General features: G+C 36.7%; 1 non-coding gene across 2 annotated transcripts; it reads left to right on the plus strand.

The window, feature by feature from the left end:
• Positions 1 to 15,830: 15,830 nt before the first annotated feature.
• Positions 15,831 to 20,849, plus strand: LOC114310321 (uncharacterized). 2 transcript variants are annotated; one of them, XR_014342987.1, is made up of 5 exons: positions 15,831 to 15,990; positions 19,378 to 19,454; positions 19,587 to 19,659; positions 20,045 to 20,079; positions 20,819 to 20,849. It is a non-coding gene; the product is annotated as an uncharacterized LOC114310321 (transcript). The 2 variants fall into 2 exon arrangements; XR_014342988.1 differs by having other exon boundaries at positions 15,865 to 15,999.
• Positions 20,850 to 24,061: the final 3,212 nt, after the last annotated feature.

Genomic DNA, 24,061 nt, shown 5'->3' on the forward strand with positions numbered 1-24,061 from the left:
ATCTGAATCTCCCCAAATATTAAACAATCTCATACTAGCCAATGAACCGTACGACTGTTGAGAACACCTGTATGTGGGAGCTCTATATTAGAAACTCAAAATGAGCCAACATAGAGACATCAATCCAAAAAGAATAGAAATAGTGTCTCATGTACTTAGATCCATCTAGTTACATCAGTCCAAAACATCTCTAATCCCTCAAAGAGCATGTTTGACCCTCCTAGGTCCCGCATTATATTCAAACTTAATCAGCATCCCACATAGAGCAATGTGAGTTGTCAACAATGAATATAGAGCAAAGATGTAGAACTAGATGATCTTCCCTTCACCCTTATATCATTTAACTCGGAATTGACCGCTTTCCCAGTAATGTCCCTTAAAGTCGAATCATACATGACCGCAGACAACATACCAAAGTAGCAGAACATCAACTCTTCATCTTATGACATAGTCAAAGGTCACAAAAGGCACAAAGTGAAGTGATTGAAAAAAAAAAGAGACTTTTAGGACTCACACGGGGAGGAAGCATGAATCCATTCTCTCACCTCGTCAATGGGTCGATAAGCACATGCAGTACGAATACGTGCTATAGTGGAGTAACTCTTCCAAAGAGTGATGTTAAACTCATACACCATGCAGATCTTAGTCTAGTCGCTCTTAAACGCACAAGTCACTTCCTAGCATCTAACTAGAATTCTCTATTTGCTCGCCTCTCAAGCCCCAAATGCGATCTTGCATCTGGCTATCCATAATAGGCACATCATGGAAAAATAGGTACTCTCATATCCATGGTCGGTCTTTAACAAAACCTCCTCTTGGCTCCAACCAAGGCAACATAGCTAGTGGATAATTTTAGCCTCTCTCTTGGTTCTAAATACAATAAGCCACTAATCTTATCCTTACTCACTACCTAGCGCTAACGGCGATTGCTCGTGTGAGTGAGCCAATCTTGCCTGCTAACATCAAATTTATTTATTTTGTGTGTGCTAATTCACAAACCATTGCAAAAAGTAATAAATATAAATGTGTAATAGAAACAAATATGAATACTAATGGCATAAATACCCCCCCAAAAAATAAGAGTTCAACTAAATACACATATATCACCACCTACGTAGTCCTAAAGCCCTAACATGAGTAAGATAAACATCTCTAGCAATGGGTTTGGTCAAAGGGTCTGCAACTATGCGACTCGTATGTGCTCCAAGATCACTTCTTTCTATGCCATAATGTCTCTGATAAAGTTGAACCTCCCATCAATGTGTTTGGTTCTCCCGTGGTACTTAGGATCCTTAGCGTAAGCAAGTGCAGCCATGCCGTCACAATGGATAGTCACAAGGTCTGAAGTGTGTGTGACAATACCCAAATGCTGAAGGAATCTCCTTAACCAAACGGCTTCCTGAACGGCAGATGAACAAGCCACAAAATTAGCCTCCATAGTCGATAAGGCAATACAAGATTGCTTCTTACTGCTCCAAGAAATAGCACCATTGCTAAGCATGAAAGCATATCTTAAAGTGGACTTACGCTCATCTAAGTCTCCTCCCTAGTTAGCATCACAATGGCCAAGTAGATGTAGATCTGAACTTCGGTAGAAAAGTGTGTAATCTGTAGTCCCTCTAAGATATCATAATATCCTTTTAACTACTTTCGAATGAGCTAGTCCTGGGTTGGATTAGTAAAGACTTACCAATTCGACTGCATAACAAATGTCAGGGTGTGTACATATCATGGCATACATCAAGCTTCTAACAACATTTGCGTAAGGTACACGGGCCATCTTTTCATTCTCTTTTGGAGTCTTAGGACCCATATCAAGGCTTAGGCTCTCACCTCTCGCAACAGGAGTGTCAATGGGTTTGCAGCTCTACATCTGGAATCGCTCTAGGATAGTCTTAATGTAAGTCTCTTGAGATAAACCGAGAAGTCTCCTAGAACGATCCCTAAGGATCTTAACACCGAGCACATAGCTTGCTTCACCCATGTCTTTCATCTCAAATGTAGAGAAAACCCACTTTTTAGTGGCGATAATCATTTCCTTGTCATTTCTAGCTAATAATATGCGTCCACATATAATGACACTATCAGAAAAATGTCCTTGGACCGCTTGACATAAACACAGTGATCTTCATCGATCATTGTAAACCCATTTAAAACAATGGCTTGATAAAATCTCAGATTCCACTGTTTGGATGATTACTTTAAGCCATAAATAGATCGTTGAAGCTTGCAAACTTTGTGCTCCCGGCCTACTGCCACAAAGCTCTCTGGTTGATCCATATAATCTCTTAATCCATTCTTCATTGAGAAATGTAGTCTTTACGTCCATATATAGCTTTAGGTCTAATTGAGCTACAATGGCTAGAATTAGGCGAATAGAGGCAAACCTCACAACTGGTGAAAAGGTTTCCTCATAGTCCACACCTTCTCGTTAGGTGTAGCCTTTCGCCACTAGACGAGCCTTATACCTTTCTATGGAACCATCCGCCTTGCGCTTGATTTTGAGAACCCATTTGTTCTCAATAGTTTTACGCCCTGACGGCAAATCAACCAAGTCCCAGACATGATTTTCTTTGTAGACTCCATTTCTTCATCCATTGCAGCACTCTATTCTTTACTAGCAGGTGATAAGAGAGCCTCTTTGAGATTCTTAGGCTCCATCTCATCAATCAGAGCAATCATGAATGCTTCCCCTTCAACATCAAAATGACGACGGGGTATAGCTTCACGTTTGCTTTTACACAGTAGAGAGTCTTGAGAATCCTCATTCATTAGATCTAATCCAGGAGTAGGAAAATTGCTCCCACTGTCCCTAGGAATTTCCTCATTCTCTACTAAGGCACTAGGTGAGCTTCCATGTATATCCTTAATCTCATAGAGCTCTACATCTCTAGTTACCTCACATCTACTAGGGAAATCCTCCTCTAGGAAATCCACATCTCGTGACTCAATTTCAGTCACACTTCCATTTGGATGCTCCCTAATAAACACATAGCCCTTAGAATGCTCACTATAGCGATTGAAGATATACTTCTTTCCTCTGGGGCCCAACTTCCCAAACTTATAAGAAATGTTGTGTATGCAAGCTGCCGAACCCCAAGGCCGTAAATTGCCAATATTAGGCTTTTTGCGAATCCACATCTTATATGGAGGGGAAATGAACTGATTTGGAGGGCACACGGTTAAGGACGTAGGCTAAAGCATCTCCCTAATAAGAAATTGGAAGATTAGCTTGCGCCATCATAGATGTTACCAGGTCAAGCAATGTGCGATTCCTTCTCTCCGCTACACCATTTTGCTACGGAGTCCCAGGAATTGTCAATTGCTTGATAATTCCTTTTTTCTCACAGAGCACTTTAAATTGCTCAGATAGATACTTACGTCCCCGGTTAGTCCTTACAGCCTCAATGCTCTTATCTAATTGATTCTCAACCTCATTAACATACCGTCTAAAGCAATCCAATGCTTCTGACTTGTGAGAAATCAAAAACCTGTGCAATCATCTATAAATGTCATAAAATAAGGGGCTTCATGCCTTGCCCTCACATTCATTAGTCCACATGTATCATAATGAATAAACTGTAATGGGATAGATGCCCTTTTGGCATTCCCAAATGGTTTCCTTGTTGTCTTTCCAGCAAGACAGTGCTCACAAGTAGGCAAAGTGACTCTAGTGAGTGGGCCTACAAGACCTTCTTTAGCCAATTTAGTCATCTTGTCTTGCCCTATGTGGCCTAATCTAGCATACCATCTCATAGAATCATTATCACAAGTAGATGCAAAATTAGAAACAGAGCCATTGACATTTTTATTAAAACTAGAATCATCCACATCCAAAACTAAAAAACCATCTGCAAGATAACTAAAACCATAAAAAATTGTTCCCAAATAAATGCTAACATCATTATTTTCAAAACAAAAGCTAAAACCAAGGCTCATCATGCTAATAACTAAAACTAAGTTTCGTCGAATATCCAGAGCATAAAGAACATCATGAAAATACAAGGTGCGCCCTCTTCGCATTTCCATCTTGTATGTGCCAATACCAAGCACCTCCACACTGGACTCATTCCCCATCTAAACTTTTCTGCACCCAACAGGTACTTGGCAATACTCAACGAACCCTACGTTGTTCCTCACGATATGGTCGGTTGCTCCTGAGTCTACAACCCAAAAATGAAGAGGATGAGCAATTAATGTTTGGCTAGAAACAAAGCATTAAATGCGAGAAATTAAGTAAGGAAGTACCTTTTTCTGCTCAGGGCAATCCCAAGCGAAGTGTCTTTCTTTGTTACAGTTAAAGCATGTCAGTTTAGCTTTTACCTTCTTGCTACCTCTCTTGTCTCTACGCTTAAAATTTCTAGCGCCATTATGCTTTAGCGCAGTTACTGCTTGCTTCTTAGGAGCACCCTTTGCTTTTCCATGCTTGAACTGAGAAGTCCTACGTGAGCTTGACTCAACCACCATAGCAGAACCATCAGACTTAGTCATCTCTAGGCACTCAGCCTCTAGTTCCAAATGACGTGATATGTTCTCAAATGTTTTCACACTCTCATTATTCATCATGCTCTGTTTCATCTGCTCCCAAGAATTCGGTAGAAAGCGAATCATAGCTTGTACTTGTTGTTCTTGAGTCAAGTTGTGCCCAGCTGCCACAAACTCACGTAACATGGCTGATATGACTCTTAAATGCTGCTTCATAAAATGATGCGCCTTTTTATGATAAGAGTCAAACTTTATAGTCAGCCCACGTAGCTTTGCCAAAGAGGTGGTACCAAACTTTTGCTTGAGAGCTTCCCATATTTCAAATGCAGTCGGGCAATGCTCAAACTCACTAATAAAGTCGTTGTGCATGCTGCTCAACATGGTAAAGAGAGCACACCGATCTTTGTTATGCCAAGTCTAAAAGACTTCAAGATCACAACGATGTTAAGTTGCATTACCCTACTCAGCCTTAACTATCACTTGTTCAAGTGTGGTCAAAACTTCTTGCTCATTGAGGAGGTATTGGATTTTACAGCGCCATATGTCATAGTTATCGCCATCCAATTTCTCTCCTTTAGTTAAGTCTGCCACCACTGTCTTAGCTGTCACTTCTACATACAGAGTAAATGAAGAACAAATGTGCAGGGGATATTAATGATAGCAACACAAAATTATTTTACAGCAAAAGAATCTAAATTAAATAATGATAACATTACACACGTCTCAAAATTGAAAATTTGCTATGCTCGTAATCATTTCTTGTGCCTTTAGTGACAATTATCAAAATTTAATTTAATTCTATGCGCAAAAAAAAAAAAAAAATTCCACTACTTATGACATGTACAAAACATGATAATTAGTCTAATTCCATACGATAGCATCTTAATGTAAATTTACAATTAACTCATGCTATATTTCATTTAATAATGGAATTAAAAAAAAAACTAATCATGCTTCTTTAATCACAACATATTACAAACTCTAGGAAAAAAATAACAATATGTTGTATTTAATGTTCAAAGTATATCATAACAGAAAGTACATCACTTCTGAAATTTTCTAGAATTTTCTGAAATTTTTAATAATTAATAAACACACATAAAATCATAAATAAATATTCCAAAATTTGGTAAAATACAACAATCATACTAGTAAATAGTAAACCATTACAGTAGTCTACAGTAAAAATTTTAGCTTCAGAAACTTAGTCATGCAACACTAGAAGCATTTTAAAGCAGAAATAATGAATTATTATCTCCAAAAAAATATATATTTTTTTCATAAATTTTTTTAAAGTTTTACAGTAGATCAAAAATTTAATTCTAAGTCCAACAGTACCAACCACACTTAAAACAAAGCTATAACGAATTACTTATGAACATTTAAAGCAATTCAGAATTTTTAAAAAAACAAACAAAGCCTTAGCATCCAATAGCCAAGTGTAACAACCCTGACCCATGATTAACTGATAAACCATGATTACGCCATGATTTAGTATGTCTAATGAGTAATTAAAATGAAATTCTAAGTTAAGTGCATGTGTGTTGCATTATTTGTAATTCTATCTGTTTGTCATAGGAAGATCTGTTTATGTTTATGTTTTGTTCTGCAAATTGAAGGCCTTATCGACATCCGATCATGAAATTAACCTGATATCTGTGTTATTTGGAACTTTTAGGAATTTATGGTAGGTTCAATTGAAATTCGATTCGGAACCAATTAATTAGAATAAATTATATCCATTTGATTAGTGGTAAGCTTAATTAATTAAACTCCCTAACCAAGCCTATATAAGGCTAGTATGTGCATTAACTCCTCTTTTTACACATCTTTGAGCCTACTCAAACAAACAAAACGTAAGGGAGAGTGAGAGCTTAGGGAGAGAGTGTGAGGTCAAGAAGGAGAATGAGATGAAAACTTAAGAGAATTGGTTTGGTACCTTAGTGAATTCACTATCTAGAACCTAATTGAGGAGTAAAGGTAAGGTTTCAACCCTTGGCTTATGAATTGTGATGTCTAAACCATGAATTCAAGAGACTCAAGATGAGTAATGGAAGAATTAAGCTAAAAATAGAGAAAATTGGATCATTCATGCATGCATGCACTTACATCACATTTTTAAGTTTGATTTCAAGAAGTCTTTCTTGCATGTGTTCATCTTACATTTGTTTTGGAAATTCATTAAGTTTCACACCATTTTACCTTGTTCGATCATGTTTTGGAAGGTTGAATTCATGACAACTCATGCATGTTTTGCATACATGCAATTCAAGTTTGATTTTGAGCAAATGGTATGCTTTTGGGCCTTGATTTTGTGAAGCGATTTAGAATTCCCAATGTTTTCCAAGTTTAGACATGTTTTCTCAAGTTTTGGAGCCCAAAGGTTGAGTTTAAAGGCATTGAATTCGAGTTTTGGATTTGGAAATGCAATTTGGAAATTCCAGAATTCGCACCCTTTGCTCGAGTGACCACTCTGTGATCTTGCGCTTTCATTCGAACGACCAAAAGCTAGCTCGAGCATGAAATGCAAGCTCCCAGAAGTTCACATGTTTTACAGACCACTCGAGCGACAAGAGTTGCGCTCGAGCGAGGACCTGAGTCTCACGCTCGAGCGATCATCGAACGGGGAAATCAAGCAACTAATACTTTTGCAGAAGTTTGCAGACTAATTAAGCGACAGAAGTTGCGCTCGAGCGACCACTCACATTTTGCATGTCCGCTCGAGCGAGGCCCCAGTTTTAACAAGTTTTATAAAATGTGTTCAAGTGCTTTTTAGCATTCTCATTGCATTCTAGGCATTCCTTGGCCAAGATTAAGACACAATAATGAGGATAAGACTTAAAAACACATGAAGAGCAAAATGAAATAAGTTACGTACTATTCGAGCGTGTGTTTTAAACGTATATTTGTTATGTGTTTGTGTAGGTTATGCGCCGTAGGCTATCTGGTTATCTGTTCTGTCTATCTACTTTGGAACCACCTGTGAATAATAACTTAGTAAAGCTATGTTCGATATGATATACTTTCTGAACATTATGATACGATATGAATTGTTTCTAAATGATACAAAAGGTTATTTTGTGATTACATGAATGATGATCCAATTATTTGAAATGTCTTTGTGGTATCTTCAGTGGAGGCCCTCGCCCAAGGGAATAATACTGTGGAATATGGTCATGAGACCCTCGCCCAGGAGAATAATACCGTGGCCCATGTATGAGATATGTTACCCGGTACCGGAGGTTCCATTATAGAACTTAATATGATTGACCAAAGAGATATGTTAATACTAATGAATGTTCCACACATGATTTGAATTTGATTATGACTATGACTTGGTTTCTAATACGAACATGCCTATGGTTTTGTTTTGATAAGAGATTTGAAATCTAAATATGTTACGGTCTTCATTCATTAAAACCTTTACTTTGTTATTATTCACTAGGTACTAGCTCACTGTAGTTATTTATGTATGTAGGTGACCGGGCGTGTGATCAGGCCCAGAATTGAGGGCCTAAGTTTTGTTTTGTCAAGCCATCCATCGTGCCTCCCAGGGAGGTTCCCATGTATACAAGTCAAGTTTTGTAGACCATGTCAAGGGTTATTTTGTGTATCACGCTAAGAATATTTATGTTTTGTCTTGTTTTGTTTTTTTGTAATTTGGGCTAAGTCCGTTTTATAATGCTTGCACGACATTGCCAGACTTATGTGGACATGACATTATATATGTATATTTTATAAGGTTTCAAATTTCTGTCCCATGTATATTTGCACAGCTCTATGGACTATGAATATTTTGTATATTTGCTTCTGCAGCCCCTAGTTATATGTTATTCTGTTAAGAGGCCTTTGGTAATCCAATGATTACTGGCTGATTACAACGCTAGACCTATAAGGGAAGGTTTAGGTTGTGACGCCAAGACAGCGTGGAAAACGGCTCGGCTCGGCGTAGCGCATGGCGCGCTAGTGGCAGTGCACATGGCGTGCGCATAGGGTGTGGCACGCGGATGGGACGCCTGACAACTAGACTCCAGAGTGCTTTCTAGACTGATTTTGGTACTGCTAGACTCATTTTTTTAGAATAAAAACAATGGTGGTCTCAAAAATAATATTTAATAAACACAATTGATGAGGTGTATTACACACACTCTCTCTCTCTAATGAGAGTGGAAGTATAGAAACTCTGCACTTCATCTTTTTCCTTAAGCCACCAAAAACTCAAAACGAACCCAAATTAGGGTTTAATTTTTCTCATCAACCGTAAGTCTAAATCTAACAAATAATATATGGTCTCGAAGGTCTCGAAACAAGGATTCTAAATATGTAAGATTTGTAGACTGAAATTAAAGCATGTAAAACCATCATGCAAATAAAGTTTTAAGAATACAAAATGGGTCTCCATTTTTCTTGAAATCTAACTGTTGTATTTTCATAAAACTTTACAGATATGTTCTATTTAAAATGTACTATAATATATTTGAATTTCAGGTTGATTGGAGAAAGTTCAAAAAAACATTAATTTTCATGCATATATCATGTATACATATATATATATATATATATATAATTATATACATATTTTAATGCATAAAAATAAGCACGAAAATACCCTATAAGAGGCTTTGCTACCAATGTAAGATTTATATAACGTAGCAGATAAAATGGATTCAGGCATACCTTATGTGATAGAATCCGAAACGAAAAACCTTGTGGGTAAATCACGTGCTTCACAATCACGAACTAAGAACACCCAACAATAGAGTGATACCATAGTATGAGTATTACCCACTTTAGTCACAGTGTAAAGGCTTTATCGTTATTCTAATGGGAGAAAGTTAGAGAGAGAGCATGGGAAAAAATTCATTCGTTATTTGATTCATCCCACATCCCATATATCGTATCTAATATATAGGCTGACCATCTAACCATCTATCCATATGACTTGATAAGATATGATAGATATAGATAATGATAGTGGGTTATCCAAATAGGATAGTATCATGGAAATTGAAATTCAAATTATATGGGTAATTTGAATGGGTAATGGGTCATGCCACATGAGCGTTCAAATTCGGGTCTAATACCCGGCCCAATTTCCAACAACTCGCCAACAAGCAAGTTGATGTTTTGATAAGTCCTAACAAGGTTAGGCACTTTTGGAATAAATCCTAATAAGATTAGGCATTTTCAGAATATTTTTTAATAAGACTTGACATTTTCGGAATAAGTAGGCATTTTTTGAATAAATCCTAGCAAGATTAAGTATTTTTGGAATAAGTCCTAATGAAGTTAGGCATTCTTAGAATAAATTATAGTATGGCTAGACATTTTTGGAATAAGTCCTAATATGAACTCACTTTGATGATTCAAACCATTTACTTCATAGTAAGGATTATCAATATAAAAAATTAGATTTATCGGACAACTATAAATATAGAAACAAATCACTTTTTATTTTATAAAATGAACAGTTTAAGTTTATAATCCTATGTGTTATTCATTTTATAAAACAAAATGTGAATTGTTCTTATATTTGAAATTAATTTTTTTTTACATGAATGACCTTTATTACGGAACTTACAATGTAAACGGTTCAGATTATTGATGTGAGTCCGAATTTGGGCCAAAAAAAATTATGAATGAGTATGAAAAGATACAAGAATGGAGGACAACTTAAGAAAATGCCATGGATCCTAAATAATCTATCAAATTTTTTACCAAACCTCTTACATAAATATGAATCCTATACAAATCTACATATGTATGAATCCCAGGAAGAGGGGTGGGTGCTATGAGGTGATTGACAACATTGGTGTTGTGTCCCTAGACGACGCAATTTGTCGGATATTTTCGAACTCTTCCCTCAAGTCTACCTCCTGAGGTGAGGCCAGCTCGTTGTTTCTCCTTATTTAAACAAATATAGGTTTCGTTTGACTAAGTAGGTTGGGATTAAAAAAGTATAAAAAAAATAAAATAGACTAAATAAATTAATAAAACAAAATGATACATTTAAACAATAATTATTTTATTTTTTTTCACAAAAGTCAAAAAAATAAAAAAAAAATTTGCCAAACAAACTTTTTAGCTCCAAACTAAAAAAATCTCAATTCTAAAAAATCAACTAATTTTTTTTTTTGTCGAACGACAACATACTAATGTCCATTTTCTGTCAATTATCAATGCCAACTCCATTCATGTTTTTAATTCTTCAAATAATGTAATTAGATAGTTGGGTATAGATTAACTCAATGGATTAAGTTTTTAACTAGATAGTTGGGTATAGATTAGCTCAATGGATTACGTTTTTAACAAGTTCAATTGAAGAGTTTGTGGTGTTTATTATAGATCATATTTTGATAATTCAAATTATTCATTTTTTAAAATTCTCAATGTATATCATCCATGAAAAAAAATTAAGTCGATATAATAATCGTAACCATTTTATTTTATTGCATTTTTTCTAAAAAAAATGGACAACATGCATGTTTTAAAAATAAATAATTTATTTTTTTGGACACAAACACCATAAAATAAAAAATGCTACGAGTATTAGATAAATATAATTTTTTATAGATAAAATACATGAAATGCCTAAAAAAATTAACGATTTAGATCATTGAAATGAGATTACTATTGAGCCCCACGAGTCTTTCAACTCAATCCTAATGTAAGTAAAATTTAATCAAAATTTATCCTAAAATAAAACGTAAGGTGTAGATTTAAAATTAGAGTGTTCCGAGTTAAATGTAAAATAAATTTTCTTTACATATTTAATTTTTGGATAATGTTTTTGGGTACTTGGCACAATTGTATTTGATTATGTATATATATGATAAAAGCAATGATATAGAAACATAAAAATTGTATATCAAACTAATGGAGAATTATATGGTATACACTCCTTAAAAATGTATGTATCATATGCCTTGGTTACGACGTTTGTGATTTTTGGTGATAACCTATTGTGGTGTTAGTGATGACATTATTGTAGTAGTGATCCAAAAAGGTCTTTAGTTATGTCTCATGTGGCATTTGGTTATAAACTTTTTTTGTTTGTTTGTTTGTTTGTTTTTTTTTTTTTGATTGAATAAGATTTTGCTATAACATTTGCGGTAAGTAACATTACAAATGTCTTACTTACATATATAATATTCAACAATGTTAAGTAGCCTGAATTTTCTTGGGTCGAATGGCTCGAATGTCTCAAAACGACGTCGTTTTGACACATTCGAACCATTCAAACCATACAGATTCGGTCCATCTAGGGTTTTTTTTATAATATTACCCGAAACGAATGCACAATTTTGTAACACTTCGATTTTGTAATTTTAAAACAAAAAATTCATCAAGATGGTTTATATTTTCAAAATTGCAACAATTACATCATTTTTGTCAAAAATTTTGTAAATACATTTTGTATTAATATCTTTTTTCATATAGTAATCACAAAATGTATGGCATAAAATGGATTTAGCATTATGGACAACAAATGGAAGTAAGCATAAGCCAAAAGCAGTGTATTTGGCCAATGAAGGGAGACCTAATGAGGAGTTCGAAAATATTTGTCAAATTATGCCGTTTAGGGAGCACATCACCAATGCTGTCTGGATCGTTTGTTTGGAGTTATAGACATGGGATTTGAATTGATTGTGAGGTGAGACTTATTATCTTATGTTTGTTTTGAGAGATGAAGAGAAAATTTATAATTTGGATTATAAATTTCTTTAGGGAGGGGATTCAAATGGGCTTCCAGCATTTAGTATTAGAAAAATAATTCGCCGAACTAATTTTTTTTTTAGTTTATTTTTATATGTTGGGCATTTTTTGTGAACATTAATGTTCAATTTTTTATATTTTTTGTTCAGTAAAAATCATTTATTTATTTATTTTATTTTTTCTTGGAAATTTTTTATTTATTTTTTATTTTTAACATATTGGACATTTTTTTTTGAACATTAATGTTTAATATTTTTATATTTTTTATTTATTTTATTATTTTATATAAAAATAATTTAACAATTTCTATACCAACAAATATCATCAAAATAAATATAATTTTACTTAATTTTCTTACTATTAATCTGTACACTATAAATTTTCTCACCCTAACTTCGAAAACTAACGGCCTCAAGCCCTCACAGCACCCACCCCGCCTCATATCCCAACATATCTGACCAAGTTATCCCACCCTTAAATTTTCAACAAGCACAAAAAAAAAGGAAGCTTTTTTGATAAATCCATTTTCTAAGAGTTTTATTCCATCCAACCCATATTCTTTTTTACTATTCTATTAGGTCCAATTTGAGATAAGAAAACCAAAATACCCTTTTCATCTACTTATGTTTCATTTAGTTCACATTATTTTCTTATGTTTCAATAAGTCCTATGGGTGACATAATTACCAAAATACCCTTAATGTGAATGTTCACACCGTCAATATAAATGTTTATATCGTCAATGTGTAGGGGCCCGGCTCATGTCGATCCTCGTGGGTGCCCGGAAAAATTCGAGTCGGGCAGGGCCGGCCCACAAGCCAAAAAAATAGGCCCGACCCGGCCCGTTGATAATATGAATATTCACATTGACAAGTTAACATTCACATTGATAGGAGTGTAAAATTGGCCTGCGGCCCGTGGGCGGCCCGAAACCATCCCGTCGCTTGGGACGGGCCCGGGCCGGCCCGTTCACAATATGAATATTCACATTGACATATTAACATTAACATTAACATTGACAAGAGTGTAAAATTGGCCCATGACCCGTGGGCAGCCTGAAGCTTGGGCCCGGGCCCGGGTCGGGGCTGGCCCGGCCCATTGACAATGTGAATATTCACATTGACATGTTAACATTCACATTGATAGGAGTGTAAAATTAGCCTGCGGCCTGTGGCCGGCCCGAAACCCGCCTGCGGCTGGTGGGCTGCCCTGGGCGGGCTTGGCCCGACCCGTTGATAATGCAAATATTCACATTGACATGTTAACATTCACATTGATAAGAGTATAAAATTAGTCCGCGCCCCGTGGCTGTCCGAAACTAGCCCACGGCCCGTGGCACGGCCCGGGGCGAGCCCGACCCGGCCTGTTGACAATGTGAATATTCACATTGACATATTAACATTCACATTGATAAGAGTGTAAAATTGACACGCGTCCCATGGGCGGCCCGGGGCGAGCCCGGTTCGGCCCGTTGACGATATGAATATTCACATTGACATATTAACATTCACATTGATAGGAGTTTAAAATTGGCCTGTGGCCCGTGGGCGGCCCGAAGCCTACCCGCTGCCTAGGGCGGGCCCGGCCCGGCTCGTTGACAATGTGAATATTCACATTGACATATTAACATTGACATTGATAAGAGTGTAAAATTAGCCCGTGAACCGTGGGCAGCCCGAAGCCCGGCCTCGGGCCGACGCGGGCCCGGCCCGTTGACAACGTGAATATTCACATTGACATGTTAATATTCACATTGATAAGAGTGTAACATTAGCCCGTGCCCCGTGGCTGCTCGAAACACGCCCACGGCCCGTGGGCGGCCCAAGACGGGCCCGGCCCAGCCTGTTGACAATGTGAATATTCACATTGACATGTTAACATTCACATTGATAAGAGTGTAAAATTGATTCGCGTCCCATGGGCGGCCCGGGCCTACCCCGGGCCGCGGGCGAGCTTCGGGCAGCGGACAAGTTTTACACTCCTATCAATGTTAATGTTAACATGTCAATGTGAATATTCACATTGTCACGAGTCGGGCCAAGCCCGCCTCGGGCTACGATCGGGCTTCGGGCCGTCCACGGGCTGCGGGCCAATTTTACACTCCTATTAATGTGAATGTTAACATGTCAATGTGAATATTCACATTGCCAACGGGCCGGGCCCGCCCTGGCCCGGGGTCGGGCTTCGGGCTGTCTACGGGTCACGGGCCATTTGTACACTCTTATCAATGTGAATGTTAACATGTCAATGTGAATATTCACATTGTCAACAGGCCGGGCCGGGCCCGCCCCGGGCCGCCCACGGGCGTGGACAAGTTTCAGGCAGCCACGGGGCGCGGGCTAATTTTACACTCCTATCAATGTGCATGTTAACATGTCAATGTGAATATTCACATTGTCACGGGTTGGGCCAAGCCCGCGTCGGGCTGCGGTCGTGCTTCGGGCCGCCCACGGGCTGCGGGCCAATTTTACACTCTTATCAATGTGAATGTTAACATGTCACTGTGAATATTCACATTGTCAACGGGCTAGGCCCGCCCCGGGCCGCGGGCGGGCTTTTGGCCGTCCATGGGCCGCGGGTCAATGTTATACTCTTATCAATGTGAATGTTAACATGTCAATGTGAATATTCACATTGTCAACGGGCCGGATCGAGCCTGCCCCAGGCCGCGGGCGGGTTTCGCGCCGCCACGGGACGGGGGCCAATTTTACACTCCTATTAATGTGAATGTTAACATGTCAATGTGAATATTCACATTGTCAACGGGCCGAGCCGGGCCGAGTCGGGCCTGCCATGGGCTGCTGTCTAGTTTTATACTCTTATCAATGTGAATGTTAAATATGTCAATGTGAACATTCACATTGTCAACAGGCCGGGCCAGGCCCGCCTACGGGCCGTGGGCGGGTTTCAGGCAGCTACGAGGCGTGGACTAATTTTACACCCCTATCAATGTGAATGTTAACATGTCAATGTGAATATTTACATTGTCAACGGGCCGGGCTGGGCCCGCCCCGGGCTGCCCATGGGCAGCGGGCGGGTTTTGCGCTGCCACGGGACGGGGGCCAATTTTACACTCCTATTAATGTGAATTTTAACATGTCAATGTGAATATTCACATTGTCAACGGGTCGGGTCTGCCCTGGCTCGCGGGCGGGTTTCGGGCCGCCCACGGGCCAATTTGCATTCCTACAAATGTAAATTTTAAAATATGAATGTTCACATCATTAAATTGCTAATCGTTGAAAAAATATTTATAAGGGTATCAAAATTAAATATAAGGGTATAAGTGTCCAAGAAAATAGTGTAAATCAAGAAAATGGACTTTATGGAATAAAACTATACATACATGGGACTAAGAAAAATGCTTGGGAGCACTAATTAGTGCTCCCATTAATTAGGTGGCAGTGAGTCCCGTCATTAATGATGTGATGTTTTGGTCTTGGAGTTGTATTTTTTTTTTTTTTTTAACTTTTTTAATGCATTAGTGCTATTAGTGGTGATATTTTTAGTGAGATGAATCATTGTTGTGGGACTAAATGGGTTAAAAAATTCCTTTATAAACTTCTTGGGTTAAAACACTTCCAAATTAGACTTATTAATAAAAATCCCTCCAAAAGAAAGGGTTATGATGTGTGCAGATGTGGCATGATATGATTTGGTGAGTGACGAACCAAAAGTAGGGAAAAAGTAGTATAGAGGATCCAAACGCTCATCGACCCCTCTCTCTGTTTCTCTTCACAGTTGGAGTTCTGAAACCCTAACTCTTTCCCTTCTCTCCATCCGATCTGCGGTGAGTCAAGTCTCTCTCTCTCTCTCTCTCTCTCTCTCTCTCTCTCTCTCCATCAAACATGAATGTATCTATAATTGTATGTATATGTGTAGTTCATGAATTAACGAGATCTGTTGCATTTTCGAGGTGGTGTTCACATTGGTGGTTGTTGAAGAGTTCGCAATTAGATTAACACTTTAGCTGTTTTTGGATTTGATTTGGTACTCAATCTTAGGGGTCTATGGCAGTGACACTTTAACTTTATTTTGAAGTTTCTGTATAAACAGTCATTTCTTGCGATTTTTTCTGTTTTTTGGTCAAGGAAAGTGTTAATTTGATGAAAAAAATACTCGAAAACAATGTCCAATCCTTTTATCAAATGTTTATCAAATCAATGGAGAAACTTTTTTTTTCCTATCAAATTTGAATATGATGAAAATTTAAAAAGATAAAGCATTGGTGATCATTCCCCCCCCCCCCCCCCCCAATCAAATTTGATGAAAAGGGAAATTTGGGATAGTGGGGGAATTTTAAAAAGATTTTGATGAAAATTTGATGAAAGGTTTGGAGTAGTTTATATCAAATCAAGTTTTTACTTAAATTTGAAATCAAATTAGATGAAAAAAGTTCCTTCACCAATTTAATGAAAAAGTGTTAAAAAATCATTTCCAATCCTTTGATCAAATGTTTATCAGATTAAGGGAGTCATTTTTTTTCATCAAATTGAAAATTCATCAAATTTAAATTTGATGAAAATTTAAAAAGATGAAGCATCGGAGATGATTTTTTTTCCATCAAATTTGATGAAAAGAGAAATTTGGGATAATGGGGGAATTTTAAAGAGATTTTGATGAAAATTTGATGAAAGGTTTGGAGTAGTTCATATGAAATCAAGTTTATTACTTAAATTTGAAATCAAATTAGATGAAAAGTAGTGAAGGGTTGGAGGTGCTCTATGCATAAAGATGCGGACTTAGTAACAAGTAATAACTTACTTGGATGGTTCCTTTGTTAGACGTTCTAAGCTTTCTCGGCTACAGCTGGCTGAGAGGAGTGAATTTTCATTTAGGCCCTTCTCTTTATTGAGTGAATTAGTCAATTAGGTGATCTGGGTAACCTTCAATTTGGTCAATCTTGGCAATTTGATGAAAGATATTGATTTATAAGAAACCTATAGATTTTATTTTGGTGTTGATTTTGCTGTTGTGGAGATTATGCAATCTCATTTGTACATCTTCTTATCAGTGAACTAAATTTGAAACGGCAAATGCTACCAATGCTCTAGGGCATTAGGTTGCATCGAGATTGGACTGAATTATTTTGAAAATAGGTGGATGAGTGAAAAGGTATATGAAATTGGTGAACAGTGTTTTGAAATTTGTGAAAATTATATCATGTTCTTTGAATTTATTTTCCTTTTTTTTGTTTTTTTTTTGTTTTTTTTTGTTTGGCGTGCCGTAGGACCATGTGTTAGCCAGACTCATTTGAAAAACCTTCTTTCCAAATAATTGTGCAATTTTCTTTAGCTAGTGCCACATTGTTTATTTGTTCATATGGCATTCTGTGTCTCTATGCTGCCTCAATTATTGTTCTTATTCATCTCTTTTTGAATTGTATTTCTACTGGCATTTGAGGTCTGCTGAACAAAAATTTTAAATGGGAAGGTCAGATATTGATACAGAGTTGAGGGTTAAAGAATAAAAAAGGTCAGATTTTGATACGGTGTTGAGGGATAAAGAAAAAAAATGCTTGAAGCAGTTAGAAGAAATCTTTAGGATCTTAGTTTTAACTCAACAGATGTACTTTGAAAGAACTGAGATACATTATTTAAATGGTATGACTGGTTAAATTTGAAGAAATGTTTCTCTTATGCAATTTCAAAAATACTTTAGTTAAGTTCATTTCATATGGAATTTTCAATTGTCTATTGCTAAAGTTTTTTTGAATGAAGACATGCAAAATTTGATCCATATGCACATCAATTTTAATACCTAGTTCACAAGTTCTGTATATTTTGTTGTTTCTTTCTCTTCTCTTTCCAAATGCCTCCCTACAGATCTATGAAACTCCACTCACTCTTGAATCAATTTCAGAGACTTTTCTATTTTCTGTATTCTTCTATTAATTCCCTTGGATTATTGCCCTAAACTCTCTATTTACAACATGCAAAATTTTGGTTATAAACTTGTAAATATTTTTAGCATTTAATTTATATATTTATTACAAATTCATAGCCTTTTGTTTTAAGATATATTAGAGGGAGGTTTGCATTTTTTTGGGGGTGACTTAATGGTGGCTTTGAATTGACTCTGTTGAAAAATTTTCTTTGTATATTAATGGGCAGCATTATCTTGCTTTGTATATTATTGTTGGCATGGTGCAAGGGATTCACCTGGATGTTAATAGGAAAAACGTGGAATCATTGAATTAAGAATAGCATGTGATGGAGCTTCCTACTATTGGAGAATGTTAAATGATTGACATGTACTGGATATAATTTGCTCGAGTATGGCATACATGACAGACAATATAATTCAGAAAGAAAACCGGAAAAAAGTTATTTAGTGTATTTATTGGGTCATGCTAATGACAGACCTGCAGGCTGTCATTATGGTGGAGATAATTTCGAAATAGTTAGAACCCCAATACACTTTAAACATGTTTCCAACCACTTTTATATGTTTTTATACATTTTTGTGCATTTTTATATACTTTTTACTTGTATGGGGGGTCATTAGCGTTCACCATATTCTTCTTTTAGCATTCAAATATTGTCTTAGATCTGTACATTATGCGCTATGCACCGTAGTGGTAATATTTAAAAACTTTCAAAATAAAAGCTGTATATGCTATTGGATTTAGATTGTTTTGCACGCTGATTTTTATTTTACTAAGTGGAGTACCAATCCCTATTTCTGGAAAGATGATGTTCATTTTCTGTCCATAAAGTGAAGATTTTTGCTGCTCTATGGTATTTGTAGTCGTGGTTAACTACTTTTAAACCTAATATTGTGTTATTTTGGTGTCTAATGGTATCTGTGCTATGCATTGGACGGAAAACGTTGAATTGATCTCTAGAACAAATTTTCCTGGTGATGCAATGTGCATGTGCAACTCTTGCAGTTTTGTGGTCTTGTTATTTTGTTATTGTCTATTGATTTATCAGTCATGTATAAGCCCATTTTCGTTTAGTGCAATTCTGTGAAATGTTTAGTCTTTGAAATTTACTTATTCGAATGATATGAATGACAATGGATGAAAAGTCTGCTATTGTTTTGGTATATATTTTGAACTAGGTATGCAAAATCAACATGCACTTTGTTTGTTTCATCTTGTGCAATATCGAAGTATGTATATTCAGTATTCATGTCAGATATTTTGGATCTAACAAAAGTTTTCTTTTTGTAGTTTAAGTAGGAAAAAAGAAGGAAAACAAATTATAAAAAACAGAAGGAAAAACAACAGTTCAGGAGCATTCAAATATGGTAATTCAGTTGTCAATGATAATTTGAGGAATTGATTTCTTATTTTTTCATTTTAAAATGCTCTGATATTATGATTTTTTTATGGGTTGGATTTCCAGTCAGCACTCTTCAATTTCAATTCATTTCTTACAGTAGTGCTGTTAGGGATTTGTTCCTGCACTTATTTGAAGATGCAATTTCCAGCACTTCTTGAGCAGAAAACTGGGTAATTGCTCTTTTTTAAATAAATCTGTTCTATTTTGATGTTTGATTGTGTTGTATGAAGTTGAGTTTCCCTGGTCTTTTGAAGGGCACGGTACTTAACTTTCTTTTACCAGACTTGCAAGTGATTTGCCTCGCCCAACCATCTGTTGTATCTATGTTTGGAGGTGGTCAATTTTATAGATGAGGTTATCAGTGACAGTGGTGTATGATTTCATTTGTAGGAAGTGCTGACAATAGGAGTTACGCATATTATGCTTATATGCTATGATTTTTTTCCTTTCTATCTTTGCTTTTTAAAGCTTCATTTGATAAATAGTTAATTATGTAATTTTGATTTTGATAGTAAGTGAATTGATTTGCATTCTAATGAGACATGCATCTGGCAGGTTCCGAGGTTTCTTTTGGAAGGCAGCTAGAATAGGTAGGCTTTGTTTTTCTACAAGCATACTGCTGGTCTCGTGGGACTTGTTAGGTTCCACTTTATCTGTTTGTCTGCATTATGTTCAAACTAGTTCCCCAGATGCTTTTGTTTAATGATGCATGCATTTATATCCTGCAAATGTAATGCCTAAATTCAACTCTGTTAAGGTGTAAAAAGGCCATGCCTGGGCATGAGGGTTTTTAGATGTTGAATTTCTGAGCCCATTCCAGTACCTTCAAATCCAGGGCCAACGCCTACTCAATTAACATTCTTATCTCCAAATATAGTCTTATTTTAAACTGGCACCCATCTCCATTTGAATGATTAGGTGCTTTTTTTTTTTTTTCAAAAAAAAAAAAATTAAAACTCCTGCGTAAGGATGTTCATGATGGTTTGAAACCCTAGAAGGGAATGAGTACTTTTCCTCAGTCAGCATGTCTATTTTCTAAGAGCTTCCAGCACACAAATTGCCCATTGTGCAACATTCCCATGGAAAGGAAATCACAAATTATAGAAGCATTTGTCTTGTTAGTATATCTAATGCATATTTGACTCAACTATTACACTATGAAGAATTTTGCAAATCCATCATGGGATGGAACGATATGTTTTAGTAGATAAATGCCTTGATAGGAAATATGACACTCATGGATGCAGTCACTCTATTTACTTCATTACCTATACAGGCATAAGTTGTAATCTGACAAATTAACATTTATTGCTGTGTTTGCTGAGACAGGTGAGCGATTGAGCCCTTGGGTGGCCGTGGGATGCTTCACCATGGGTGTGTCAGTGATCTTTTTCTAGTAAACAGGCATGTTCATGAACTTAAAGTAAGCTTCAAGAGCTTCTAGTTACTCCCTTAGAAGTTGATGTCCTCAAATGGCCCGTGTGATGAAACACTGTTTACATAAATTCTATTTGGGTACAATACCTGTAGTCTTAAGCAAATTAGTTATCTTGGCAACATTTGTAGAAGTGAAGTCACTTGTACTTTGAGAACAACTTTTGTTTGGTTATGATTATAAATGAAGATGTTTTTCCAACAGCATTATCTCGGGCTTTGAAACTTGATATCATGTAATGCCTTGTGTTAGATTATTTAAGATCTCATTTTGGAAGCAACACTTGCAGTTGTAAATAAATTTGATCTGTTGACACTTTGTGTCATGTGAATTGTACTTTGTGAGCATGTTTACTTTGTTTTATGATGTGATGCATTTCCCCCCACTTTCTTAGAAAATATTTCAGGGCTAATGTGCCTGATTCCCTGAACCATTGATGACGAATCTGATATGAGCCTTACTTGAAATTGTTTTTCTTCAGAAAAGCTTGCTTTATTAAGGGTACAGTATGACAGTATGATAGAACCCTTTTAGTTGTTCAATCAATACTCATTCTGCTTTAATTAGAGAGTAGTATGTGCTCATGAATATAGTGTATAGATGTACATCAAGTGAAAAACTGTAAGTTGAAGGCGAGTCGAAGCAAATGAACAAAGGTCTTAAGTTGAAATTAAGGCAGATGGAGGTTTAAAGCCATTAGGAAGACAAGCAATGATGTAAAATGTGATCTTGTGCTTGAATCTCCTCAAGACCAGAACCCTTCCTTCTCCCCATTGGAAAATTGATGCACTTAGCTGCTTTGCATTGCCTCCTTTGTGGACTCTAACAATGTCTTTCTTGATTTCTTCATCTTTGCCTCCCCATTGAAGAGGATATCTTCTCAAGAACACCCTTCTATTGTTGTAGTCTTTGTAGCGAAAGCTCCTGGTTCTCAGGCCATTTTCTGCTATAATTTCAGACCCCATTTGAACTGTAGGTGTTAACAATGGTCTGATTCTTCTTGTTGGGAGGAAGGTTTTTTTATAGGAAGAAAAATGGCATGAGAGTATGAATAATTTAATTACTATGTTGATAAGTGAGAGACAGACTATTTTTCTTAGAAAAATGGCATAAGGGGAATCATTTCATGATCTTAATCTTGGTGGTATCTCTAGTAATTGTCAATTAACTGCAAATGAGTCGGGCTGGGTAGTAAGTTGTTGAAATTTGACTTGAAAATTTAACTTGACTTGTTTATTTTGGAAATTGATCTCAAACAAGTTTTAATCGAACTGAGATTGTTTTACTTCCTATGTATATTCATGTAATAAAAATTGTGCATATGTTTTGGACCCACTATATTTAACAAATAATGAGAGAATCATATTTTCATGCTGTTATAGTTGTTCGATTATCCCTTGTCAAATTGTATTCCCATACTCTAGCTATCATGACCTGAATCCGCCCCCATGGGTTAAGGACATAACCGGCCAGTAATCCTGAGATTACCTACGGCCTCAAACCAAACCAGGCATAACTCATCAGAGTAAAGAGGCCAAACGAAAGCAAAATTTAAAATTTTGTCCATAGAGCTGTGCTTACATGACACATCATAACAAACCATACATATACATATTAATAACTCACATCAGAAAATACAGTAATATAAAGTTCTGTACAGACAGGATTATTCAAGTCTAGGTCAGCCAATCAAAAATCTATACACACATAAACCAAAGTCCTCACCAACATGACGAAATAACACAAGATAGCAAAAGGGCGAAGACGTGTCTCGTGCGTGAGACGCAAGGGTTGGCTCTTCAAAACCTGGTTGTACCTCACAAACTTCACTGAGGCTGGGTTTGGACTTCCCTTGGCTCATCTACAGGCACATGAATAAGCGTGAGCGAAAGTTCAGTGAATAATATCAAATAAAGAAGTTATACAAACGGTATTTAGAACAACGTGCCTCCAACGGCCTTGGGCCTAGTTCGTATTTCTATCTAGCATATATATATAAACATAGGTCAAGTGACTGCGGTTTCAAACACATCATACGGCCTCGGGCCCAATTCATTCGTGTCATACGGCCTATGGCCTATTCATTCATATCATTCATGTCAGATTGGCCTTTGGCCCAACCATTCTTCTATTCATGTCAAACTGGCCTTTGGCTCATTCATTCTTTCATTCATGTCGAACTGGCCTTTGGCCTATTCATCCTTTCGTGTCAAACTGACCTTTGGCCCATTCATTCTTTCATGTCAAACTAGCCTTTGGCCCATTTATTGTTTCATTCATTAGCAAACGGCCTTAGGCCCAACCATATGGCATAGCAAACATTTGTCCACAATTCAATCAACAAGCTCATAAAATTTATAGAGAAATAAGTAATTGGATAAATAACATATTTCAAAATATCTTTATTAAGATATTACTCACAGTGATCGGCTGGATGATTTGCCTTGGAGCTCGACCCTACACATTCCATGAACACAATGGGTCACAAACAAATCAATCCATTCTTAATTCACATATTCCTCTTTAGGCTTCATTCTGATCTTTTAACTCATTTACAATGCTTAATCCATGCCTAAGAGTACTTAGAAGTGAAAGAGAACGGAAAACGAAACACAGAACGCATTTTCAAAATTTCAGAAACAGGGGTCCCCGCTCAAGCGTGGAATTCCCCGCTTGAGCGGACCCATGAGGTCTGCAAAAGTGCTAGTTACATCAATTTTACGCTCAAGCGCAAACTCGGATGCTCGAGCGGAAGGTCATCCTACATAGCTCCCCGCTCGAGCGTAAACTTCCTCGCTCGAGCGGACATCATGTCTGCAAAATATATTAGGAGCTCGTAATTTACGCTCGAGCGGCGGTTTTCCCGCTCGAGCGGACATCATGAATTCTGGGTTTTTCAGAATTTGTTCTTGAGCTCAAATTCGACCTTCCAAGGTTCAAAACCCATAATTTTGGTTCCCATTCATGCAAACACAGCATATAACATGGGTATACAAGTAAGATGAGGTCAATTGCTCAAGATCATGGCTCAATTCTTCAAAATCAATCAACATTTTTGTATAATCATGGCTCACGTTTTCAAACCTCATATGAGCTCCATATCTTCAATAATCAAACATACATGCAATCTTTTAACT

The sequence above is a fragment of the Camellia sinensis genome, chromosome 10 (assembly GCF_055761805.1).
Source record: "Camellia sinensis isolate YWXY chromosome 10, ASM5576180v1, whole genome shotgun sequence".
Classification (NCBI taxonomy): domain Eukaryota; kingdom Viridiplantae; phylum Streptophyta; class Magnoliopsida; order Ericales; family Theaceae; genus Camellia; species Camellia sinensis.